Source organism: Equus caballus, chromosome 22, assembly GCF_041296265.1.
Source record: "Equus caballus isolate H_3958 breed thoroughbred chromosome 22, TB-T2T, whole genome shotgun sequence".
In the NCBI taxonomy this organism is placed as follows: Eukaryota; Metazoa; Chordata; class Mammalia; order Perissodactyla; family Equidae; genus Equus; species Equus caballus.
Window position 1 is genome coordinate 14,391,672 of NC_091705.1, and position 27,289 is coordinate 14,418,960.

The following is a 27,289-nucleotide window of genomic DNA, read 5'->3' on the forward strand; positions in this document are numbered from 1 at the left end:
GAAATTGTGATTTGATTGGTTTAGGAAATGACCTGGGCTTTAGAATTTTTGTAAGATCACAGGATATTCTGACGTGCAGACAAACTTTGGAAACCTCTGATCCACATTCTCAAGAGCTATACAGTTGAGTGGTAAAGCCAGTTTCTTCCAAGTAAAGTCCCAAACAGCAGTTGCCTTAAGATGGTCCTATTCCTAAGCTACTGGTTCCTTCTCCGGGATCGCAATGCAGTTGTTCTTTCTAGAACAGCACTCCTTGTGACTAGGCCACATTTACTCTCATATTTACTCTCAGAATCAAAATCAGATCTCTTTGGTGGGAGACTCCAATGTACTGGCTAGGTGGACCTAACCCTCGTCTCCTTTTACGCTGGCTAAATGGATATTCAGAAGTAACCTTTGTAGAACCAAACTAAAATGGAGTCACTTATGTCAGGGACAAGATGCAGATGGTCAATACGGGTGCTTAAAAGAAACTTAAACTTCTAGGAATTTACAGCTCTTCTCAGATATCAGCAGAGGACCCCAGGCAACCCCCAAACTCCAAGTCCATTCACACCATCTCTGGACTTCCTTGTTCCCCTGACTCAGTCACCCTGATCCAAATGAAAAGGAACACCACTAGGCAACCAATCCACTGAAAAAGCCAAATAACTTCTGTGTTTGTCCCAGAAAAATCCCTTAATCTGCGGGCAACTCGGAACTCACTGTTCCCCAGCCTTGAGTTTCCTGGATCTCAGGTCAAAAGCCTTGCAATAAACTCATCCTTCTGCTTTGTTTTGTGCCGTATGCAGAATGTGGGTTTTGACACCTTTCAGCATGCAATGAATTTATTCCTCAGAAGCTTGGTGAATGGAACACCTGCAAATCAATTCCTATTTTAAGTGCATAATGGGAGCTGACTATTTAAAGGTTTTTGGAAGAGAATCTGTGGGCAATGAGGGGTTCCTCCTGCAACAGACCTCCCATGTTAGCTCATTTAATTAATTAATTAATTATTTTGTTGAGGAAGATTGGCCCTGAGCTAACATCTGTTACCAATCTTCCTCTTTTTGCTTGAGGAAGATTGTTGCTGAGCTAACATCTGTGCCAACCTTCCTCTATTTTGTATGTAGGATGCCATCTCAGCATGGCTTGATGAGTAGTGCCTAGGTCCATGCCCAGTATCTGAACCTGTGAACTCTGAGCCGCCGAAGCAGAGAATGTGAACTTAACCACTACGCCACTGGGCTGGCCTCTAATTTATTTTTAAAAATTTGGGCCCAAAGTTTTCTTGCAGTATGGCTGTTCATAGTCTAGTCATCTCCCTTCCTTCACTCAGGAAAGTCATGGCTACTATAATGGATGCTGGAGGTGCCCTGCCTAGATCCCTGATACTCTTTACTGGCATATGCACCAGTTCCCCAGATGCTGAGCTTGCCATGGCTCACAATTTACCCCTGTGACTTCTCCTGAGCCCTGCCCTTGGCTGACAGGGGCCAGCTTCCCTGAGATGTCTGGCAGTTTACCTGCCCCTGCATTCTAGGCTGGCCAGTGACTGACGGACATGGTACTACCTCCTCATCTCAAGGCAGGATGAGCTGTGATGCAATTCACACTCCAGAACCTGGACCAGGCTGAGGCAAGTCAGTACGGGAGACCACATCCTTGCTGGGCTCTTTTCCCTGCCCCAACCTGCTTCCTTTATGTTCTTAAAGGCTGACCTGAAAATCCTTCCTCACCAAATCACTTGCACATGAATTCCACTGCAACCAGGAAACTCTACTTACATCAATTTGCATTCCGCCCCAGGTGGTGACTGAGGGGACAACAGTTATGGTTCCCTGGTGGCCCTGCCTGATGATGCTCGCCCGCTGGCCATCCCTGTCTAGCTGGGAGCCCCTCGTAAGTCACATCGTCTCACTGGGTCTAAATTTCTTCATCCACAGCCGCACTCCGGCGGCGCAAATGCCTCCTACTGGGCTTGCAGTTTCTGCTCGTGCTTCACCACAATCCAGAGTTATCTGGTTCAAGGATAAAGCAGATCATGTCACTCCCCTTCTTAAAACTCCAGGGGCGTCCCAGCGCTCGTCCAACAAAAGCCAGACTCCTCACCAGTTCTGAGGCCCGGACTGATCCGGTCTGCCCTCCCTCTCTGGCCTCATTTCACACCACCTTTCTTCCGCCCCTTCCCGCCAACTCCACTGGCCCATTGCGCTTCCGCAAACACACCGACCTTGCTCCTGCCTCGGGGCTGCGCATCGTCTCTCTGAAATACTCTCTGCCATCATGACTGCTCCCTTCTCATTCAGAGATGAACTGTCATCTCCTCAGAGAGGGCTGCCCTGCCCCCCGTCTCTTGTTACCACCTCACTCTATTTTAATCTCCTACTGAGCTCCTATCCGCATCTGATATTGTTCTTGTCTGTTTGTTTGATGTCTGTCTCCCCCACTCAAATGTTATCTCCACGAGAGGAGACCTTGCCTGACCTGTTCACCCGTTTTCCCAGGCTTGGAATAGACGCTCAGTAAATATGCGGTGAATGACAGAAGGAGGAGGGAGAATGGACGGTGCTGTTGCCTCCACTCTGCTTGATGAGGACCCTCAGTGTTGAACTCACCCGATGCCCTCTGAGGCCCAGGAGGCACTGCCAGGCTGCCTATAACTCACAGAAGAAAGATGCCACCCTTGTCCCCGATCGTACCCCCGCCAGCCTGCCCAAGGTCTGTCCCAATCCTTGTTTCTCTGGCCAAGGCCTCTGCCGCTGTTTTTGGCTTTGGCAGGGCTCGCTGTGCTGTGGCTGGCAGCCCTCACTGGCCTCCCGCGAGCAGGGCGGGCAGCCCCAGACCTCTTGCTAACCTCCGTGGAAGCTCAGCGAGGCCGCAGGCCATCCCCAGGACCCCGAGCAGCTGCTTCCCAGAGGCTTTTCTCTAGCTCATGTCGGGGACCCCCAAAGCTGCAGTGATTGCTGGCTCCACAGAGCCACTGAAGCCATTCACACCGCTCCCGGGACGCCAACAGCAAACACTGAAAGTCAAATCCTCTTGAGCTCCCTGCCTGCTCTTCCAGGCTCTGCGGGCCTCCCCTCTGCTGGAACCATGATGATTGTGGATTGAGGCAATCAAGGTCAGAAGAATGCCTGCGGGCCCCAACTCAGGCTGGCAGGCGGGTCTGCAAACATCAAAATTACCCAGTTCAGAATGAGGCCTGGCTGCTGAGAGACGTTCATTTGGGAGGCCTCTGACTGTGTAATGTGGATCCAGGTGCCCCCTTGGGTAGGAGCGTGCAGATGGCTGAAGGAAGCAGAACTGGGCTTTCCCCAGTGTGGGAGGCAGAATTTGAAGATGGCTCTCAAGATGCCCACCCCTGGTACATAAGCTCTGTGTGTAATCTCCTCCCATTGAGCGTGGGCGGCATTTATGCATATGACAGGATGTCACTCTATAATTAGGTTATGTTATATGGAAAAGGTACAGGGGTTTTGCGTGTGTCATTAAAGTCACCAAGAAGTTGATTTTGAGAAAATCAAAAGGGAGATTTTCTGGGGTGGGCCTGACCTAATCAGGTGGAAGATCTTAAAAGAGGGACATGGCCCTTGCTGAAGAAGTTCTCCTGCTGGCCTTGAAGAATTAAACTGCATTGTTGTGAGAGGGCCTGTGAGGGGGCCAGGTGGCAAGTAACTGAGAATGGTCCCCAGCTGACAGCCAGCCAGAAAACTGGGCCCTCAGTGCTACAACGCAAGAACTGAATTCTGCCAACAACCTGAATGAGTTTGGAAGTGGACCTCAGGCTCCAGATGGGAATGCAGCCCGGCTGACCCCCGGAGGGTAGACCTGGAGCAGAGAGCCCTGTCCACACCATGCCCAGACTGATGACCCATGGAAACCATGAGATAATAAGCGTGTGCTGCTTTAAGCCACTAGGTTTGCGGTAATATCATTACACAGCAACAGATAAGGAACACACCTGAGTTCCAGAAAGGCCCCTGCAGGTTCCCAGTGTTGCCTCCTCGAAATCAGAGGGCTCCTACCCCCTCGTTTCCCTCTGCTCCTCTACTTAGGGAGGGCTCGTGGGTACTGCGGTGTAGCCGGGGGCTCCACTTAATAAGCATTATTTTAACAAAGTCACCACAGTGTCCTTGCTTGTGAATGAGAGGGCTGAGTTGGTGGCTTCCATGACTCTCCAATCCCCACCCATAGGGGCACAGAGGTGGCGCGGCACATGGAGCGGTTCAAAGGCACCCGGAGCCAGAATCTAAGATGAGATGTAGAACCAGCTGAATGACCACAGCCCCCTCGTCTGCCTTCTCCATTAAAGCACTTTGGATTTGGTCATTTAAATGTCCTCTTTGGATCCATGGTATAAAATCTACGCTCACTGACCTATAACAGGGCATTTTCCACCAAAGACCTCAGCCCCCTTGTTCTAGTCCTTTCAGTTCCAACTTCATTTTCTGGTTTGGGGCTGTGAGGATGGAGAGAATGGCTTGCTCACCCATACTGGCTTCTGCACACCAGACATGGTATTGCCACTGATGCTCTACTGACATTGTTTTTCAAAATGATAGTATGACTTTCACGAAGTCGGATATACGCGCTCTAAAACGGAGCCGTACAGCATCGTCTTGCACCCCACTCGCTCCCCTTTATATTCTTTTGCCACCTGGAAACTGAAGTTCTGTGTTTACCGCTGTGGTCCTCTCCCTGAGACCATGAGAGCTGCTGCCTCCCTCCTACACTCCTCCTGGCAGGCTGCAGTTAATTATTCCCTCCCTGGGTCCTTGCGCCATGCCATTTTATTTTTAAAATATTAACAATGGTAAATTGGGACTTACATTTTGGTCTGATGCTTAAAACCAAACCATTTGGTTCCATTTGCTTGGGGCCCCGGGTGAAACCCACCCTAAAGTCACAAGACGCCACAAAGATGGTTCTCTGATTCCTTCACTAGGACACCAGAAGCAGCAGGACCTGCCAAAGCAGCTGGCAGATGCTGGCTGAAGGAGCACAGATCACGGGTGGGTGTGAGTTGGAGGGCGTTTAAGGACTCAGAGATTCAAAGATGTGATGAGCTTGGAGCTAGTAGTCACAGTGCCCAGGGAAAGGGGGTCTGGAGGATGTGAGGCACAGCCCACTGCCCTAAGAGAGGGTTTGGGATACCGAAGGGACAGAGTTAATTCCCTGGAGCCAACTGGAGAACCAAGATAAAGAAACAGGAGAGACAAGGAAGGGGGGAGGGGAAGGATTTTGGAGAAAAGGTGGTCCAGGGGCCGGGCATGGCTGGACCTTCTCTCACATCAGCAGCAGAATAGACCCCCCCACCTCACTGGGGTGGGGGTTACAGGGGATGGAGCTTAAGCTTGAAGGTGGACCTGGATGAGAATGTCAGCTCCACCGTTTTCAAACTGAGGGACTTTAGGTAATTTACTCAACCTCTCTACATCTCCGTTTCTCAGCAGTAAAATAAAACTAACAATAGCCTGCAGGTTGTCATGGGAACCAAATGAGATGATGAATGCAAAAACATGCACTTAGTGCCTAGCACATGGGTGCTGAATAAATAGTGCCCAGTAGGAGCCCAATGAACATGTGCTGAATAAATGAAGGGCTGAACTATCCATGCACCCAAGCTGGAGACAGCTGTTGTGATGCTTGGGGTGGCTGGAGATGACAGTTTGCAAAATGGTAGCAGCCGTTCTTGATCCTCCACCCACGTCTCCTGGGCGCTTGTCTTTCCTGCGTACTCTGAGAGCCTCTGCTACAAGCCCCTACGACTCACTGCCATGAATCTCTCCAGTCTCAGGAGTAGACCTGGTCTCCTACAGGGCTGGGGACAAGTTGACACCTCTGCGAAGGGCCCCTAGCCGCTGAAGGATGGGAGCTGGTGCATGAATAACCCAGATTCCTTGTCCTTCTGGCAGGGCAATTCGGGCATATGCTATACTCCCTGGGAGGGAGGTCCCCGGAGGACTGAACCCAGCAGGGGGTAAACTGCTCATGCTGCCCCCTGTATTAGCTGCCTTCCCATCCCAGCTAGCTCCCTTGCTCACCCGCCAGTGCTTCCTAGGATCATTTTCCAAATAAAATATGTGCGCTGCATCCTTCTCTCAGACTCTGCTTCTGGGAGAACCCAACCTAAGACAGCATTCTGACTAAGGAATTTAGAAGCCTTTAAATTCTTTTTTTTTTTTTTTTAACTTTGGGGCTCAGGAAACTGAAGCTGGTGTCAGATCTGAAAGAGTGGACCGTTCGTTCGCCTGACAGTTCATTCGCCTAGAGTCTAATCTCCAGGGGTCTGCATCTGATATCTGAAGTGAGTTGGGAAAATGTACAGCCAGGACTCAGAATGCTATTTGGAAGAGCCTGACTAGACAGCTGGGTGAGTCAGACGTCCCCTGCTAATCTATGGAATAACTGAGACGCAGGCCGTGGCGGGGCCTGCTGTGAGGCCCCAGTGCAGGTGCCTGGCTTGTTTTCCATGACGCAGCAGCACAGTTGAAAAGCCTTCAGGGTTTTTTCCACTGCCTCCTCCCTTGGGTTCCCATTTCCAAGGCGCTCATTGGACAGAAGGTTGGCTAAGAATTATTTCTGCCATTATGGGGAGCTCTTGCAATTAGAGGAGAAAGCAGGGTTTGCTTAAACAGGGGGGACTTCTGGAAAGACAGAGACAAAACTTCAAATACAATTGCCCTCACCAAGATAAGCCCAAGTGAAATTTCAGCTAAAGAAACATCATCACAAAACAATAAGAGGATAATTTTTTTCCAGTTTGGACCCGGAAAGGCGTACTCATCCTCAATGTTCAGAGGAGAAAATTCTCACTTTGACTCCCCCTGGAATATACCAGACGTCTGGGTCTGTGATCACTTAGCCACCTTGAAGAGCTGAAGCGAGATGTTCCAGGTGCCCTCTTGACCCATGCAGACCCAAAACTTAAACCCAAGGGCTCCAGGTTTGGCTGGGGAAAGAATTGGCAGGCCTACGGTGGCAGGTCAATGATAACCCATGCCCAAGTTCCCTGGTTTGTAGAATTTAATGGATGGTGTGTAGCCCCAGAATAGACAGGCAGTGCCTAGTGCCCAGCCTGTGGCACACGGAGGGGCTTTCTCTGACTTATGCTCCCCAGATTGGTGGGGGCTGTGGTGACCCCCTCCCACATGGACTCTGTGCTTGGCCATGTGTCTTACTTTGGCCAGTGGGACAATAGCAAATATGGCCTGAACAGATTGGAAAAGTGCTTACACACTGGTGCTCGCGCTCTCTTGCTGTCTTTGGATGAGAGATATGTGGTCTAGGCACCCCAGCACCAATTACCATTCATGGAAGTGAGGACATCATAGACCAAGACCCCAGCCACTCTACCAGCTGACTGAGGAAGCACCTAGTGAACCCACAGGCCTGTGAGCAAGAAGAAATAGTTGCTGTCTTAAGTGACTAAGTTTTGGGGTAATTTGTTACACAACAAACAAATTTTTGTTACATGGCAACTTTTTGGTTGTTACACAACAAAAAATAATTGTTGGGGGGTCTCCCAGCTATCTCACTGGTGCCCGGATGACACGTAGATGCACTCCTGCCTTCACTCCACTGGCTTCCTCCCACCTCATCACTGGGAGGGCTGGAGCTCGACCCTGATGCGTCACCAGTAGAAATCTCAGATGTCTCCACATCACTTTACAGTTGTTGCAGACACCTCAAAATATCATCTATTCTCATCACAACGTGGAAATTATGTTAACTATTAGTTTCACCACCTAATATTGTTATTTAATGCTTTAATTTTTAAAAGATCATATATTACTATATCGCAAATTTTAAAAATATTTTGACAACTCTACTTCAGTGTAATTAGTTTCTTATGAAATCCTATGTATTTTATTTTACACATTAAAAAAATAACACTCTGCAAAGGGATCCATGGGCTTCACCAGACTGCCAGTAGGGTCGGTGGGAAAAACAGAAAGCGAATCCTATTCACATAGAAACTTCTAGCTGTATCTGATTTTGGCAGATCATGGAACCACCAAGAATGCCGTAAGTTTTGTAGGCAGTGGAAGCAAACCCAAATCCCTATGGAGGCTGAGAAGACAATACAAATGTATAGATTCAACCAGGTATACAAAGACTTGTAGTGTTGGGCTCTGTGGCAAATTGGAGCGGGAACATCCCGCCTTAAGGCATTCAGATTTAAGATATTTGCAAATCCAACACTGGCCAAATAAAGCAAGTTTGTAGACAATATAAGCCTAGAAGCCATTAGTTGGCATGGAGTCAGAGCAAAACTGGATATCTGGTCAACCTTCATCCTTAAGTTGGCTCTGCCATCAACTAAGTAGGCGATCTTTTCCAGGGCAGTCAAATTTGTTATGCTCCAGTTTTTATATATGCAAAGTGGTTACGGGCTTTTGTGGGGTTTTTTTGTCATCTTCCTTTCCAGAGCTGTCAGGAAGTTAAAAAATTAGATCTTAGTGGGAAAACAATTTGGAAAAAAGGAAGCAAATGTCATTAAACAGACACAGAGTGAATCAATACAATTGTTTGGTAAGTGACCTGATAAAAATTAAGTCTGTGTATAGGGGACACATAATATGGCTTATTATGTCTGCCTTGAAACTGGTTCTTGCCCCAATCAAATTAGGTGGTTTCAGCACGTAAATCATACTCTTTCATGAGACACCCACAATTCACTGGTATAAGCTGAGCACCTGGCCCATGGACCAATCAGAACCCTTCCTTGAGAGTTTTGAACATGGGGCACAGACAACAAACGGCAGCCCCTTTCCATGGTGGAGTGTGCAGTAAGTACAAATTGGGTGCTCATGTTTCTGGCATGTGGAGGGAGGAACTAGCTTTTGAACAATAGAAAGTGAAGTCAGTGTACAGAAAGAAGCAGGGACAGGAGGCAGAGAGAGCATTGGTGGTGTTTGAACACTGGGTTTGACTTGTTCCTGAATTCCAGCGACGTCACTGCCCTTCCCATGGTTTGACTGTTCAACATTTACTCCTACTTTTTGAGCCAATCACCTCCATTTTTGCCTAACTCACTCATATTTAGATTTCTGTCATGTGAAAAATCCAAATAGACACAAGCAATGTAGCCAACCTTTTCAGGAAGCTCTGCCTGGCAGCTCAGAATCATGAGGAAGTTCTTACTCTGGCTTTATAGACATTGGGTTACCATTTAAGGCCAAAGACCTGTGAGGGGAACAACAGACTGAGAGATGTCCTGATTGGAGTGTGGACCTGTGCTGGAGAGAAAATTTGGAAGAGATGGAGACAGAAGTGGCAAGGCAGCACGGGGCTGTAGAAAGAGCACTGAACTATGAGTCGGGAGCCCTGGCTGCAATGCTCACCCTGTGACTTTGGTAAGTAATTTATCTCTGGGCCTAGTCATTTGTCATTTCTTACAAACACCATTTGTAAAGTCCACCCCAGCAACCCAAATCTATGATTCTACATGAGAAGAGGAAAAAAAAAAAAAGGATGATGTGAGCCAACAGCCTCCTTTTCCTAAGGGCAGTTAGTGCTCTGATCCATAGCAGAAAACAGGAAATTGCTGGGATGAGTGGAAAAGGGCCAGGACCCCTCCATGCACCTATGACAGTTTGTTGAGGAGCCCAAAGGAGGAACAATGGGAACTGCTTTATCTTTTGCAGAGTGGGTACATTTTCCTCTCTCTTATTCTTCAGAGGCTATAGGTCAGGACTGAAGAAAGAAGAAAGGGGCTCTCCTGTCATTTGATAGGATTTTAAATTTTGGTAAGTTTTGGGGGAAGATGCTGGGAGCTAGAGATTGAGCCATTGTAGCAGGGGGTAAAAAGCATAACAAAGGAGCCTTCTGTCCCCCAACCAAGACCCCTGTCCTCATTCTGTGAACACTTGCCTTCTTCACCCTTCAAATTCATTCTGAACAATATGAACAACAGCATCTTTATTACTAAGTTAAAAGGTTGAGTACAGACTTCTATCCAGTGGCCCAGGACAGCTCTTCTCTCTCCAAGTAGCTAGTCATAGCTTTTGTAAGATGGAGGGCACTGGAAACACCTCATCCTCATCAGATCCTTTTAACATCAATGTGAACACTTGAAGGAGCTACTTAGATCTCTAGATCACTGGTTCTCAAACTTGAGCATGCGTCAGAATCATCTGGAGGTGATGAAAACTCTGGCCCTAGCCCTAGAGTTTCAGATCTAGTAGGTGTGGGGTGGGGCCTGAGAATTGCATTTCTAACAAAGTCTTGGGGGATGCTGTTGCTGCTGGTCCAAAGACCACAGTTTGAGAACCAATGTCCTAGAGTAATGAGTCATTGATTGTGGAGGGTCAGTAGCATTGCACTTGGGATCTTAAATTCAAACTCAAGTTGTCTCTCTTATTAGCCATTTGGAAGAAGGAGGAACCATTTTCTCTCTCTCCAAGACCCATCAATTCCTACCTCGTCCCTTAAAATGGGAACCTCCCCTCTTTGGGAAGACCAGCATTGGAAAGATAGCTTCTAACATCTCTTCCACTCAACCTTTATTTGCCCCTCCCACCCCCAACTTAAGTGCTCTGTGAGATGGGAAATAGGCAATAAGCAAGCATAGTTCAGGCCCCTACTTGAGTTTTTCTCTGGGATCTTCCCGCCCACAGCAAGGTTGCATTTTCTACTCCTCCAACCTGCAAACCTCCTGAGGCAGGTTCTGCGCCTTGGAAGGGATGAGTGGAGGAGGGAGATAGGACCTAAGCTAGTCTACCTGTCCTGTCTGACTACACATATCTCTGCATCCCTTTCTCCTTTGGTGGGTCCCACTGTCTAGACTTGGAGTAGGACTAGTCTGATTCTGGCTGCTGGTCCTAACCATTTTTTTTCCAATCAGCCTTTAACAAAAAGCCTGATATTTCCATCAGTAACCCCTGTGTATGTATCAGTTAGTTCATGGAGGGGGTAGGGTCGCAATTAGTACCTTAGTAGGACCTTGGCCAAACAGTATCTTCTCTGAGTCAAGTGCGGAAAATAACACCCACCACTTAAGAGATTGCTGTAGAAATTAAATATAATACTAGTACGATAGACAGTAATACAATAACTGGTACATAGTAGATGCTCAAAAGACAAGCGTGGGTTTCAAAAACTCCCAGCAAGCTCACTTGTCCTGTATGCCTAGATACACAGGAATGCTCCCCAAGGCAGAATTTGAAGTCGTCATTGCATACAGGGTTGCTTTGTGATCCCTTTCCAAATTTGAAGGGGCCTCATTCTGTGAATGCTGCTTAGGAGCCTACGTTTTGCCATTCTTATAACTTGCCTATGCAGGTTTTATATTTATCGGTTTATGAATAAAGCTAAAGGTTTTGACAATAAGATGAGGCATGTAGGAATCTTGTACCCAAGGCTGGCTGCAAGAAAAAGTCTGTGTTTATACTTCTCTGCCTGCATATTATGTGCACATACAAAAATACACATGCACACACACATGTACTCACACAATATTTAATAAGGAACCAACCCTCCTCAGCAAAAAGCCTTAACACAAAGCTGAATACAAAATGAAGCCGGCAGATGTAGCTTCAATAATGGTTCACTAAATAGCTTACAGCAAATTTCTTTTTCTTAAGCTACAGAATAGCATGAAATTTTGCATACCTTCTCCTTTTAACTCCTTAAGGGCCTTAAAACCCAAGGCATTAAGCAAGAGGAGACCAGTGTTTAGTTACAGTGTTTAGATCAAGCCTGTTTGGTCTCCATACATTATCTTGAGAATCACAAGGCCATTCCCAAAGAAGAGATGCTATTCAAAGGCTTTTCTTTTCTTTTTTCTTTTTTTTTTGCTGAGGAAGATTAGCCCTGAGCTAACATGTTGCCAGTCCTCCTCTTTTTCTTTGCTTGAGGAAGATTAGCCCTAAGCTAACATCTGTGCCAATCTTCCTCCACTTGATATGTGGGGCACTGTCATAGCCTGGCTGACGAGTGGTTTAGGTCCACACCCAGTATCTGAACCAACAAACCCAGGCTGCCAAAGTCGAGAGCGCCAAACTTAACCACTATGCCATGGGGCTGGCCCCTCAAAGGCATTTTTTAAATCCTCCCCCAAATAGAAAAATCAAAGACTGTTGACATATTTCCCCATTTTATCATGCATGCTGCTCAAGCTAAAAAATAATGTGATGCCGAGACCTGTCATTTCTTTAAGAAAACATTATACAGAGGAAAAGAAGTACCTGGCCTTCACATAACCTGCCATAAAGAACATTGGAAATCTGGCATGGCAAAAGGCGGATAACGGAACATGATAACAACAGCTCCTTCCTCTCTCCCAGAGCGGTGGAGGTAACAGTACTTCACAAGCATTAGCTCCTTTAGGTCTCATGACAACCACATGACGTATGCATAGCAGCTATTGCTGTCTTTTTACAGATGTGAAAACTGAGGCTTCGTTCAGGTTAGGTAAGTTGGTCAGGGTCATAAAATTGAAGTGGCAGAGATAGGTTAAGAATGCAACAACCTGCCTCTCAGTTCAGTGCTCAATGAGTTTATCTGGGTCCTGAGTTTCTCCTGGTCACTCATGCCACCGTACCTCGCCTGGCTTTTTAGCCCAGCAGACTGAGTTCTTTGAATTTTGCTGACTGAAGTTCCACATGTCGGGAGCATGCCTTCTATTAAAAGATCTCAATGGATTGTGTGCAACTCGTGGGAAAACTCATGGCGTGGTGGGGAAAAACATGGACGTTGCAGTCAGAAACAAGAATTCTGGACTCTTTTAAGGTTGCCATGGAAATCAAATGAGATAATGTATGCCAGTGTCTAGCGCAGCACACCACAGGCATTTAATATTTAGTTACTCTTTTCTTATGGTGTTCAAGTAATATCTTCACCCCCAGCTGCAGAAAGTAGGGTGCAGAGTAACTGACCAGTGGTTTTAGACCTGAGAAGGACTGCGGAAAAAGAAATGCAAAATTCAATGCTTAGTTGGTAATGGCTTTTTCTTAAAGATAAATGGAGCTGATTTACCATATCACGCCTCCGTTTATTTTCCTCTCCTAGGCAAGAGGACGCTGGATGTTTGAAAGGAAAAGTTATAAACTGATGTGTTTGGAGGACATTTTCTTGGAAGCCAAATCAACATGGAGAGCTTATATACACCACGCTACCAACTCTAAGGTAGAAGCAGCAAATATGTGACCCTGAAGACAAGAGTTGGTTGAAGGCACCAATCTATCCCCCTGGTAACTATAATATATGTCTCAATAGACATGTGGACAATGGCATCAAAAATATTATTTTCGTCTTATTGAAAAGTATTGAATTTTAACTGTGTATGTTATACATGTTAAAACTGCTTGGCTTTATATGTGAAATTGACTTCAATCACTAATACGCAATGGTTTTTCATCTCTGAATGTAAACCTGCTTTTCATGTTGCTTTTCTGGAGATGCTTCTGGTGCTTTACTAGCATTTTACCCCCAGACTCATAGTTGATAAAACAGCAGTTCAGAAAAATAAATTACTTGCCAAAGTTTGGCAGCTAGTTGGGGTAAACAAAAGTGCTTCCATGGGACATAATTTTAATCCAGGGTGAATAAATTTATTATAGGGTGAATCTACATTCCTGAGTTATTCTGATCATATCATTTGATTAATCAAAGGAGGAATTACTTACAGTGGTAGAATTCTTCTCTCTGCAAAGGGGCAGTTGGTATCCCCATTTGCTCATTCATTTCCTGTATGCCCAGTATATGACAGGCACTGTTATAGGTACTGAAGATTCAAAGATAGTTAAGATACTGCCCTTGCTTTCACAGACTTTTACAGTCTAAAGGAAGAGAAATGCATAAGTACATAATTACAAAACAGTGTGATAAATCTTACAAGGCAGATGGGAGCATTGCTCATTGATAAGAAGCGGTAAATTTCTAAAAGCAAGAGTTGGGGGACTAACACATACTTCTATTTGATCCTGAATCTTTGAACCTTGTTTAAGGATGGGGAGTTTTCAGAGTGAAGTGGATTGGCTTGGGAGTTACTGTCATCCAAAAGATGCCCCTGCTCCTCTCAGTCACCCCATTCTTGCATTGCCCCGTGAATTTTATACAGGCATACCACGTTTTATTGCACTTTCCTTTATTGCACTTGGGAGATATTGCATTTTTTACAAATTGAAAGTTTGTGGCAACCTTGTGTCAAGCAAGTCAACACCATTTTTCCAACATTATTTGCTCACTTTGTGTCTCTGGGTCACATTTTGGTAATTCTCACAATATCTCAAACTTTTTCATTATTATTATATTTGTTATGGTGATCTGTAATCAGTGATCTTCGATGTTACTATTATAATTGTTTCAAGGCACCATGAACCTCACCCATATAAGACAACAAACTTAATCGATAAATGTTGTGTGTTCTGACTGCTCCACTGAGCAACCATTGCCCCATCTCTCCCCCTCTCCTCAGCACCCCCTATTCCCTGAGACACAACATTATTGAAATCAGGCCAATTAATAACCCTACAATGGCCTCTAAGTGTTCAAGTGAAAGGAAGAGCTGTACATCTCTCACTTTAAATCAAAAGCTAGAAATGATTAAGCTTAGTGAGGAAGGCATGTTGAAAGCTGAAGCGGGCTGTAACTATGCCTCTTGCACCGGTTAGCCAAGTAGTGACTGCAAAGGAAAAGTTCTTGAAGGAAATTAAAAGTGCCTCTCTAGTGAACACTCGAATGATAAGAAAGTGCAACGACTTACTGCTGATGTGGAGAAAGTTTTAGTGGGCTGTACAGAAGAGCAAACCAACCACAACATTCCCTTAAGCCAAAGCCTAATCCAGAGCAAGGCCCTAACTCTCTTCAGTTCTGAGAGTGAAGAGAATGAAGGCTGAGAGAAGTGAGGAAGCTTCAGAAGAAAAGTCTGAGGCTAGCAGAGGTTGGTTCATGTGGTTTAAGGAGAGAAGCCACCTCCATAACATAAAAGTGCAAGGGGAAGCAGCAAGTGCTGATGGAGAAGCTGCAGCAAGTTCTCCAGAAGATCTAGCTAAGATAATGAATGAAGATGGCCACACTGAACAACAGATTTTCAATGTAGATGAAACAGCCCTATATTGGACGAAGATGCCATCTAGGACTTTCATAGCTAGAGGGCAGTTAATGCCTGGCTTCAAAGCTTCAAAGGACAGGCTGACTCTCTTGTTAGGGGCTCATGCAGCCGGTGACTTGAAGTTGAAGCCAATACTCATTTACCATTCTGAAAAATCCTAGGGCCCTTAAAAATTATGCTTAATCTACTCTGCCTGTGCTCTATAAATAGAACAATAAAGCCTGGATGACAGCACATCTGTTTACAACACGGTTTACTGAATATATTATGCCCACTGTTGAGAGCTACTGCTCAGAAAAAAAGATTCCTTTCAAAATATGACTGCTCACTGACAATGTACTTGGTCACCCAAGAGCTTGGATGGAGATGTACAAGATTAATATTTCCATGCCTGCTAACACAGCATCCATTCTGCAGCCTGTGGATCATGGAGTAATTTTAGCTTTCAAGTCTTATTATTCAAGAAATACGTTTTGTAAGGTTATTGCTGCCATAGTTAGTGATTCCTTTGCTGGGTTTGGGTAAAGTCAACTGAAAACCTTCCGGAAAGGATTCACCATTCTAGATGCCATTAAGAACATTCATTACTCATGGGAAGAGGTAAAAATATCACCATAACAGGAGTTTGGAAGGAGTTGATTCCAACACACATGGATGATTTTGAGGGGTTTAAGATCAGGGGAGGAGGTTGCTGCAGATGTGGTGGAAATAGCAAGAGAACTAGAATTAGAATTGGAGTCGGAAGAAGTGACTGAATTGCTGCAATTTCATGATAAAACCTTAATGGATGAGGAGGTGCTTCTTGTGGATGAGCAAAGAAAGTGGTTTCTTGAGATGGAACATACTCCCAGTGAAGATGCTAGGAAGATTGTTGAAATGACAGCAAAGGATTTAGAATATTAGATAAACTTAGTTGATAGAGCAGCAGCAGGGTTTGAGAGGACTGGCTCCAATTTTGAAAGAAGGTCTACTGTGGGTAAAGTGCTATCAAACAGCATCACATGCTACAGAGACATCATTTGTGAAAGGAAGAGTCAATTGAGGTGGAAAACTTCATTGTTGTCTTATTTTAAGAAATTTCCACAGCCACCCCAGCTTTCAGGAACCACTGCCCTGATCAGTCAGCAGCCATGAACACTGAGATAAGACCCTCCACTGGGAAAAAGATTCTGATTTGCTGAAGGCTCGGATGATGATTATCAGTTTTTAGCAATAAAGTGTTTTTTTAATTAAGGTATGTACATGGGTTTTTTTTTAGATATAATGCTATTGCACACTTAATAGAGTACAGCATAGTGTAAACATAACTTTTATATACACTGGGAAACCAAAAAATTTGTGTGACTTGCTTTATTGCGATATTTGCCTTATTGTGGTGGTCTAGAACTGAACCTGCAATATCTCAAGGTACGCCTGTAGTTGGGGCTAGGTTTTCTGGCCTAGGAGGGACCATGTTTCTCAAAGCTTGACCTTTTCTCCCCATCAGTGGTGGGAAATGATCTATACATGGAGAGGTCCCAGTAGACTGGGATATAGACATGTTCTTAAAGGAAATTTTACTGACTTCCTAGTTGATTACCATGTAAACAGAGACAAATTTACACAAGGGCGCAACTTAGATATTTGCTAAGTTCCTTGATGGCTGAGGCTGGTTCCTAACATGTACTCTGTTTATGATGTAGCAATCTCTCTGCAGATACTGGCTACTCAGTAAAAACCTTCACTCACTTGCATATTTGGCTAGAGAGCCAAGTTCTTTTCTAAGTTGGGTTAATGTCTTAGAGTCTAAAAGAGATTCTACGTGAAACATGTCCTCTAAAATAATAATACTTCAAAAGGGGATGCCCAGCAAAATTCACTGAGGGCAGAAACATGCACGTTTTATTTACTGCTCTATCTTCAGTAACCAGTACAGTGTTTTCCTGGTATATGACAGATGCTCAATAAAGATTTGTTGCATTAATTAATTAATGAAGAGTGCCATAATGACAGCTGGTTTATGTTTGAGGAATATAGGGATAGTCATCTTGGAATTGGAAAAAGTGGATACGTTCAGCAATTTCTCAGACATAAATCAGAAACACTATCTTGATTTCTAGTGCTATAGTAAAGTTATAATGGACTTCCTCATTAAAATAAAAAATTCACTTGACAAGACTACTGCATGTCGAAATCGTTTGCCAGTGTTCTTCCTAGCAGGCTTACTGCCATTTACTTCCCTCTTCTTTCTGTTTATCAATGGAGAAGTTTCAGGGTGATTTATGTATAGCTAGGTAGCTGTCACACTACCCTTGGACAAACTGCAGGGAAATTTAAGAAATACACTGTTTTACAATTTGTCAGTCATTATTCTTTGAAACTGTACAAAAGATGAATACGAATAAAGGAGATCAGCAATTTGTTCTGAGATTCTCCATGGAAAGGGAATTCTGTCCAACTGGCAGGACTCTCAGAGCTCAACTGAGAGATTTCTCTAAAGCAGGAATGAGGCAGGAGGGCAGGGCAACTCTGGCCTCAGGGGGCAACCTAAAAGGCTTTCATTTTATTATGTGCTGTCATCAATAAAGGACCAAAACCACTCACTGAAGCCTGCAGGCATGAAAAGTCATCTCCCAAGTTCAAAATCTGTGACTGGTGTCATTTGGATATAGGAAGTGATGGGGAAGCTGGGGCCAGATGGTCATTTCGTAGAACCTACCTTGTTGACAGGAAAATAACCTTGCTCTTCACATATAAAGTGGGCCACCTTGGATGATGAGATGAGTCAGCAGAAAGCGCAAACAGTCTCAATTTAAGACATGAGAATTAGCCATCTTTGGGTAATAGGAACCAAATCAGATCGACAACAACAACAAAAAAAACCCCAAAAGCAGAAGAAAAGATAAGTGAGTTGTTTTAATTTTCCCTTCACATGGATCACAATTTGGCTTCCTTTTCTAGCCAAGAGGATCAAATCCATTTTTCCATGACCACAGAGAGCAAGCCACAAACCTAGCTCAGCTGTCATTCAGCATCAATCCGGTGCAGGCATTGGAATTTGCTTTGAGTTTCTCAAGAATGGTTGTTAAGCCTTTAAAAGGAGACACTAACCCTTAAACGGGATTTCCCCCCATCTCTTTTTGTGGATGCAGATTTGTTCTTCTCACCAGTTAATCACTACTGAGGCTAACTTCTGTGGGTAAGAAAATCAGTTAGGATCTCCTCTTGTGATATGATTCTTTACTTCGGTGGAAAGAAGCTGAAATCTGCAATAGAAATGGGGGTATAGCAACTAAGAGAACACAGTTTTTCTGGAGTATGTGAATTTAATTCATATGTGACTATGAATTTAATTAATAAATATACCACCAGCTGCTAGCCTCTGAACTCCTAATCTCGTAGGCTTTAAAGCTTCCTCCTCTCCTTGTCCCTTGTCCTGAAAGCTTTTTTGAAATGTTATTTATTACCACCCCCATCCTCCAAATTTCATTAGTTTTTGAGCTGGCTACTGATATCATAGGATTCAGGTCATACGGAAATGTTACTTTTTAAATACCTATGAGCTCACAGATTCTATAAAAGCTTCTGTTTTCCCTTTTCTAAGTGGCAGAAGAAGAAAGAGGAAGAGTGAGGAAATAGCAGCTAATAAATTGCTTCAAGTCAGACATAGGAGATGATCAAAAGGGAGTCTAGAAAGGAAAAAACTAGTTATTAGGTTGGAAAAAGAATTACAAAAAGTTCAGACAGGCTGTAGGAAACAGATTGTGCCAAACAGCAAGAAATCTGATTGAGAAGGACAGGAGATCCCCAAAGAATGTGGTGACTCAGATCAAGGCTTTGAGGAAAAAGCCAGGATTTCTGAAATCTGACCGGAAAGGCTTCAGAAAGATGATGTCAAGGAAATCATTCAGAAAAAAAGAGATTGAGGAGGAGGGAGGGTGTGGATGTAATTAATCTTACGATGTGGTCAGGAGTCAGGTCAGTTCCTGAAACAGAATTAAGGCAGTGCCAGATGAGACCATCCGGTCACTGGACCCAGACCTATTACTCAGAGTTTGCAGCACTGATTTCACTAACTTACGAATCGTAGGGATATTGGAAAACATTAGTCCAGTTCTATCATTTTACAGATGAAGAAACTGGGTTCACTAGTGGTTGAGAGAGTTATTTAAAGATAGTGTGATTCCAAAACAGGAAATTACAAGCAGTTTCTTCAGGGTTAGAACAGGTCTCCCGGATCCTGATCAGCATCCTTGCCGTCATACCCTGCTGCCCAACTGAGAGGGAAAAGATATGGCCAAAAAAAAAGCCACATACATTCTCTGTGTCTCATTTGGCCAGTATGAAAAATGTGGATGATGCAAGAGGTGGCATGGTATATAGTTAAGAGCTTAGTCTCTGCAGTCAGGCTGATTGCATTTAAATCTTGGCTCTGCTTTGTGATGTTAGGCGAGTTACTTAGCCTTTCTCTGCCTCAGTTTCCTCATCTGTAAAATGGAAATAATAATAATACCCTGATTACAGGGTTGTTATGAGGATTCAGTGAGCTAGTACAGGTAAAAGCTTTTAGAATTAGTGGCTTACTCTTCTCCCCCATAGGCCTATTCTGATTAATCACTGTTTTGGGTATCTCTGTCCACCTAAATCAGATTTATGGCTTACTAAATGTTGTCTAATATTATATATGAACTCATACGACTATGGTTTGCATCATCCCTTTAGAAATCAGAAACCGCTTGGACTTTGATATTGGGTAAAGTACTTTGAGATCCTTGTGAAGAAAATTATGTAGAAATGAGTAGCTATTATTGTTATAGCAATGATAGCAATTCTGAAGTATTCATAGTGCAGCTAGGGTTCTCTGGAAATTTCTCTGAAGTCTCTTTCCTCTTGTAAGACTAATTTTTAAAAAACTCTCTCCACTCACGATGTCCTGCTTCCTCAAGTCTATGTCGTATCTCCTCCCTCCCTCCCTCTTATTTGATGCTTGGAAGGCCCTCTGCACTCAGTTTAATAACCACCAGCCTGACTTCTTGCTAAAGCATCAAACATCAGTACCTCCAAATTTCCCCCAAGGAGTCAGCTTAGAAATCAACACATTATCCCAAGGATGTCTCTTCTGCCAGCGTTTTGGTGAAGATGAGATGAGGATAGTCCCTTGACACTTCAGAGGGAGAATTGAAAGAGCAACAAGAGCTATGTCTGCAACTGCCATTTATTCCTCCACATGAAGCCATCGACTATTTTGGTTCAGCAGGTCTGTCAGCATTTGAAATTTTAAAGATCTGCTGTGAGAGTAGTAACCACAAGATTAAAAGTGAAATGGGTATAATTCAGACCTCGAGCTAGCCCCGGAGTGAGGGTAATCAGCAAAAGTCAGCTAGGGAAAGAAATATGATATGCTGTCCACCTCACTTTGGTTTTCCAAAATTTTTTTTTTCCAGTTTTAGCCATTTAGGGCTGGCTTTATGTAAGGCTGCCTGAAACATGCACAGAAAATTTGGCATCTTTTTTCATCCCTCCAGTCAATGGATTTGACAATGCAGAATATCAGAGGGTGCAAGAGGGTGTTCTGCGTGTTTATTATTCAAGTGTGCTTTCTGAAAACCTCTCACCCCCGGAATCCTGACTCACTTTTCAATCTCTCTAGCAGGTGCTCATGTCAAATAATTTGTTCTAATCAATAATGAAAATTTGAAACTTACAATTAACTGCTGGGCAGAACTTAAAAGTCCATATGTATCCTGAAGCGTGATCTTAAAAGATGCCTAAATGAAGACTGATTTTTTAAAAAAATTAATCACCCCTTATGATACCAATTTGCTCCCCTCTATTTCTGGAAGAATACAAATTTAATCCACTCTACCAACAGCAATTCCCAGACGTTAAAAAGGGCCTGGTTACTTTGTTATATCAACTCCTGCTCAGAAATCAACTTTAGAAGGTAAAGCACCAAATCCTCTGCTTGGCATTCAAGGCCTTCCCTAGAAGGCTTCAGCTCTCTTTTCCAGAGTGTTCCTCTACACAAGCCTCCCACTCCGTCCAAATGCATGGGCATTTTAGGGTTTGCTGACCATAACTGGGCTTGCCTAACTTGTAATTTTGCCTCCGCTGTCGCTTTTACTTAGCAGGCCTCCCTTACCTCTCTCCAACCTCCGAAAGCCAGCTCACGTCCTTCCTCCTCTCTCAGATCATTCTAGTCCACTGCAATATTGTCTTCCTCAGAATTTACATCGCTTATTTTTGGTCACATTCACTTGGCAAATAATTATATACTCCCTCATGATTTTTCTTCATTGCATCTTCATTCTGGTATTATTTATTAATTTTTGCTGTTTTCGTTAAGACTACTAGATGCTAAACTTATTGAGGTTACAGACCATATAAGCATGACACTTTATACCCTCCATGGGGTTCATTTATGTATCTGGTGCTCAATGATTGATCAATATCTTCCTATCAGGTTGGTGCCTGCTGACAAGAGATGACATTGCAGAAATGTTTCTAGTGCTGAGGCTGAAAACACCAATTTTCTTACCTCTAGAGAATTGTAAAGCAGTTCCATAATGTGAGAAAAATAGTTTATTCGCAGTGCATCATATAAAAAGCAGATTTACCTATTTTTATCCTTCATGTCTCCTCTCTCAACCTCTTTCTCAAATTCTCTCTCATTTCTGCCAATCATCAAAACCCACACGTTCTGCCGAAGGCCGGCTGCTATGGGAAGAGATGCCACTGGCAGAGACATTAATCTTCTGGTTAATAACCATCACTCTGGGATTAACATTTAGAGTTTAAAGATGTCTTTAGACAAGCTAATTAAGGGGCAGTTTGTATTGTATTTGTGCATGCGTGGTTGTGCATGCTTAACAAAGTAAAAATAAAATTGTGAATTCTTGGGAGATTTTACCATGGAGAGGTTATGAAGATTATAAAGTGTTTTGTATTCTGAGGGCCAAGGTGATAATGTCTAAAATGCGAATGAGGAAACAAGCAGGTACTGAGAGAGGGTCTGCATGAATGTTTCCTGGCGCATCCTTATGTCCATCTGCTCCTGCCTCTTCTTGCTCTATTGCCCTGGATTTTTAAAATTTAAAACTTAAAATAGGAAATCTCTTGATTTTTTCCTGAAGCTTATCAATAATGTAAATGTTAAATTCATGCTTCCATTGTTTTTCTTTAATTTCTCAGTAAGCTATCCTAGAATTAGCTCCATAATTGTGCACATCGCCACTTCCTTCCAGAGATGTGCCCTTTGCCAGCTTCACTGCAGTCCCCTACCTCCTCACCCCATCCAGTCTTCCACCAGCAAACAAGCCCAGCGGTAATTACTAACATCCAAGCACGTAATTCCGGCAGCGTTAGGTTTTTTTATTTGACGCAACTACGCAGAGAGATGTCTGGACATGCAGCATGAAGTCAAAGCATTTTTTAAGAATCTAACCCATCTTTTCTCCCCTCCTCCCATCACTAAGACATAGTTGTTTATTTCTTCTGCAGATTTCAGAGTTATAAAATTCTTCCATGCGGTTACATACCCTTGAATAATAATTTTACATCCATATACAATAACAGATCAATATATACTTATATGGAAATACACAGTTATCCACAAAAATGAAAAACACTAGGAAATAAATGGCTGGGAATGAAAGTAACTTCTCTATGTGAACAGGGCATTTCAGTACCTCTAGTATATAAATGATGGGAGTTATGACTAACTAAACACAATCCAAGATCTTATTTTGAAGCTCTTCAGGGGATCATGGTAGTGTTTCTTTAAAGCATTGTATATATTCTTACATATGACACTGTTACTCTTATTTAACAACTACTCAAATAGTACATTTTTACTCCTGGCCACTTTGTGCCAATTTTATCTATATCAAACAGCTGGAAATACCCCTGTGATAATTTTTAATCACTCAGAGGCTCCAAGCCTCAGAGTAGAAAATGGTTAAAGCACTTATTGCCACCTCGGGAAAATCCCGCAGTGCTGTGATAGAAATTGCAGTAGATCTTTAGGTCAGAGTCCAGTTTCATTCTAACACTATGGCTCTGTCATCTGCATTATCTTGAAGGACACAATTGAATTCTCCTGAGGAAAACCAGTCTTACTGTTGTCAAAATCAGGAACTACCAGCCTGCATTAACCAATGTTCGTAGGAAATACTTCCACTCACTCTGAAACCATGGCCAAAGAGGTTAAATCTATACTCTACAGGACCTGTCATATTTCTCAGAGATGTATTTTTGTGAGTATGCTTGTATTCATGCCTAAGTACAAGGATGGGGGAGAAGGAAGAAGAAAATGGATTCATTCTTAAAGTTGATTCTGCTTAGTTCAACTACCCCCATATAATTATCAAACAGAAATATATATATGAAGATATATCACTCCTATAAACAAGTCATGTTGGCATCTTCTTATATGCCTCATTTACGCCCACTCAAGATCTATAGACAGATCTACTCTGTGTTAAAAACAAAAACAAACCGCTTGATATCCGACCGGAGGATAAATGCAGATTTTTAAAAAATGTGTTTATTTCCTACCTAAAAAGCGAGAAGAGGGCAACAGAAAATTTCCACAAGTAGACTATTATTTTTTTTGAGGCTATGCAGGAGCTGAGGATGGGAGCAGGTAATTGCCTGCAAAGGAGTCCTGTGGGCAGGATTTATTTTTTCTCCTTTTTAGCCTACTATGTCTGCTCTACTAGGGGTCTCTGTGAGACCGGGGTTTCAGGCAATTTGGCCTCGAGTCCTGGAATATCTATCTAGCCCTTGGCCAGGCATCCGTGCCGCAGGTAGACGCGGCGCTGTGGCCAGACTGCTGTCCGAGGTGCTGAAAGGTCGCGGGCGCCAGCGCGGTCCCTCGGTATTGCTGTCCAGGGTGCTGAGTACCGGCCGCCGCAGTCCCCGAGGCGAGCCCACCCCCGCCAGCCCTCCGCAGAGCCCTCCCACCCAGCACGACCTGCCGACTCCGGCCATCCTTCAGTTGACGTGGAGCAGGCGGCATAAATCAAGTCCGTGGGACATGGAGGCTGTTGTCGCTGCTGTAGCTCAGCTTGCCCGGGGCAGGAACTCCCCCTTCTTTCGCCTCCCCAGCGCCCAGACCCTGCCTTCTCCCTAATTCTTCCCTGGATAATAGCGCCCTAACGACAACAGTCATAATAATAGGGTCAGAACGACAGGGTTTGGTTTTTTTGGACTACAGAAAAAAAAAAAAAAAAACCACAGCAGCCTAAACATCTCTGAAAACTGCATCGCAAAATGGAAGAGAAAGTCCCACTACTGTTTCAAAAGAGTAAGTTATTCGGTACGTATCCTTGCGCTTCCCCGCCATCGTTCCATCTGCAGTGTCCCCATTCATCCCTGCCCCAAGAAGCTCACCTCGAAAATACTTTATAAAGCCCTAGGCGGGAGTCTAGCCAGAGGCGCATACACGGAATACCGCACCCTAGGTGCACAAATACTTGGATTTGCCCAAGCTCACTTGGCCTCCCCAGCTGTGGTCCCCTCTGGGTATGCAGCCATCCAGAGCCAGAAACACGACCAGGGGAGGGGGCTCCTTACCTTGGCTTGTCCAGAGGGTAGTGTTCGCCCGGCCCCTGCAGGTTCCAAGTGTGGAGGAGCCACCGAGCAGGGAGGGAAGGAAAGACAGCGCCTGACCTCCCCGAGGTTTCTTCTTCAATGCAACGTGAGCTCTGCCCTCATCAAAGATGGCCGTCCCTTTTGACGTCAGCAGCTTTTAATAGCTATCTCCTGGAGGGGCGGGGAGGAAGTGTTTTGCGGGGAGGGCGGAGGGAGGACGGCGGCTGGGGGTGGGAGGGGAGGAGCTGCGAGGCGCAGACCGCTTGACTCAGCTCCCTGCGCGCTTTACTGCAAACCTCTGTATTTTAGTCTCTTTAGTAAACACCCGAACGGGACGATTCTTAGGACTCCATTTTAACACCCGGTGTTGGGCAAACACGTTTATCTCGCGACTGATTTTCTGATATTCTTTGTTTTGTTTGTATATGTGTGTGCACGTATATGTATGTGTGTGTATATATGTGTATGTGTGATGTGTATGCGATTATATACATAAAATTTTTTCCCTGCTAAGTTGAGTCTTTAGTTGAGTCGTGGAAGGGGAGGGGAAGGCAGAGGAGAAGTGTGTGTGTGGTGGGGGCGGGGGGGGGGGGCTTGTTCAACTGCAATTTGCTTTTTCTAAAGAAGAGGGTCCGAAGGGGCATCCCTGTCAACCCTCACCAGCTCCTTATATGGCCAGGCTACGTGGGTTGCTATTTTTATGAGCGATTTTCCATTTTATCAAAGGAGCGTTGAGAGCCTGGAGTTCGCATTAATGTAGTCAGTTGGGGAGAGAGACCGGTACACGTTATTTTGAAGTACGTCAGAGCAATTATCGCTGAGCGATATCGGATGAGTTGGGCGAGGAGGGAAGGGTAGTTACTCCAACCAGCGTGGGTTTGCGGGAGTTCAAGCCTTGGAGTTTGAGAGTTGTTTGCGGAGGGCAAAATAGAAGACGCTGTTTTCGGTTGAATTTGCAATCGGAGCCTAGGGTTTTATATTGGATTTCTTAGGAATGGTCCACAGAGGTGCGTACACGCCTTGTAGAACCGTGCAGACTCCGGGGGGAATGTGGACGGCTGCGGGTTCAAGGATCGCCAGGACGCTACAAAATTCTGGTGGTTCATTCAGTGCGGAAACCCTGGCTTGGGGGCACTCTGATGCTCAAAACAAGGCGTGAACGAGTAGGCTACTTTTGCTGGTCATATGAGAGATTAAAAATAATAATCATAAAGCAATAATCCTAACTGTCCTCCTTTGTTGTGTATTAGGAGCCCAGGAAGGGCGGGGGAGGGGGTATGCAAATAGTTCCGCGGTGGCAGCCTCTCGGATGATTCACAGGTGTTGGGGAGGCTGTCGCTGGGCTCTCCGCGGGGAGGGCGAGCTGGGGAGCGCGTGGGAGGTGGGGGACCTCGGCTGAGGAACTGTTTGTACTTTTCCGGGAAGGATGCGATTAGAAGTCGTGCCTCGCAATGGTAAAACTTGATGGCCTCTTTTAGGCAATGGAAAATCCTTGTCTCAGGTCAGGAAAAACAATGCACAACACCATCCCCCACCTCCACAACACAGACACACACAGACGCGCGCACACCCACACCCACCCACACACACACACACATAGACACACACCCGCTCGCTGGCCTGAGAGCCAAGCTTAGTTTTAATTGCACGCTATTTGAGAGAGAGAGAGAAAGAGAGGGAGGGGGAGAAGGGGAGGGGGGAGAATCCCAGGAAAGGAAAGAAGGAGAGCAGAGTTGTAAAGGGGGAGGTTAGAGCAAGCAGAGCTCTAAGAATTTAACAAAGGATGACTTTAATTGAAATAAGCAGAAGTCATTGTTTCTTAAAGATTCCCTAACCAAAAAGTATTTTGAAATATTAACGTTTTCGATAATAATTAACAAACAGGGTTTGGATTTTTATTAAAACTGGATTCCTAAAATAAGTCATGTTGCTGATATTTGTTTACTTAAATATTCATTAAATATTTAAAATTCTTATACAATAAAGAAGAAGAAAATCTGCATGGTCCTTAGATACTTAATTGCCAATTGAACTCCTAGTTATGGTTCTTACTTTCACTATAAAGCAAGCTGGAATTGGCCGGGAGAAGCGGTAACAAATGCAACGTCACTACAAAATCCTTTATAGTTAGGATTTTTTTCCCCAAGTGTGACACTTTTTTAGCATGTGGAACTTTCGGGGGGGGGGGGGGCGGGCAGGGGAGTCTGCCATGGGGAAAAACGACATATGTGTATGGCCTCAGACTGAAGGTCATTCAGGCAGAAAGTTTTGTGAAGGAATGGAGGAGGTGGGGGATTTTCCAGATTAAAAAATAAAAATAAAAATAAAAGTAACTACGTCAGTAATGTAGGCTCATCCTGCAGGCAAAAGCTGTGTGGCAGTCACAGGGGAGGGCTGCCTTGCTATTCTGAATTTTCAACTGCTGATGCCCCACACTGACATCTTCAAAAATTACACATAAGAGGAGAAAATCAGACTGATTCAAAGCATCACAGAAAGTATCACAAACTCTGTAGGATTATCTTGTGGTGGCGGTAGCATTCTCTGTTCTTCTGTACTTGTGTTGAAATTATGCTGTTTGAGAGCTTCTTCATCTTGCTCAGGGAAAGGTAGCAGAGCCTCATTTGAGAAACATAGACACTGAATAAATATATGTCTACTAAGGATCACCAGATA

At 44.4% G+C, this 27,289-nt stretch overlaps 1 protein-coding gene across 2 annotated transcripts in view; it reads right to left on the reverse strand.

Annotated features, from left to right (window-relative positions):
- SNAP25 (synaptosome associated protein 25) overlaps window positions 1–24,905 on the reverse strand; it is an 82,712-nt gene extending 57,807 nt beyond the window's left edge. The window contains exon 1 of one of the 2 annotated variants that reach the window (XM_001493109.7): window positions 24,596–24,905. The gene's annotated coding sequence lies outside the window, so the exon portion shown is untranslated. The remainder of the gene's footprint in view (window positions 1–24,595) is intronic. The other variant, XM_014735029.3, reaches the window with a different exon arrangement.
- Window positions 24,906–27,289: the final 2,384 nt, after the last annotated feature.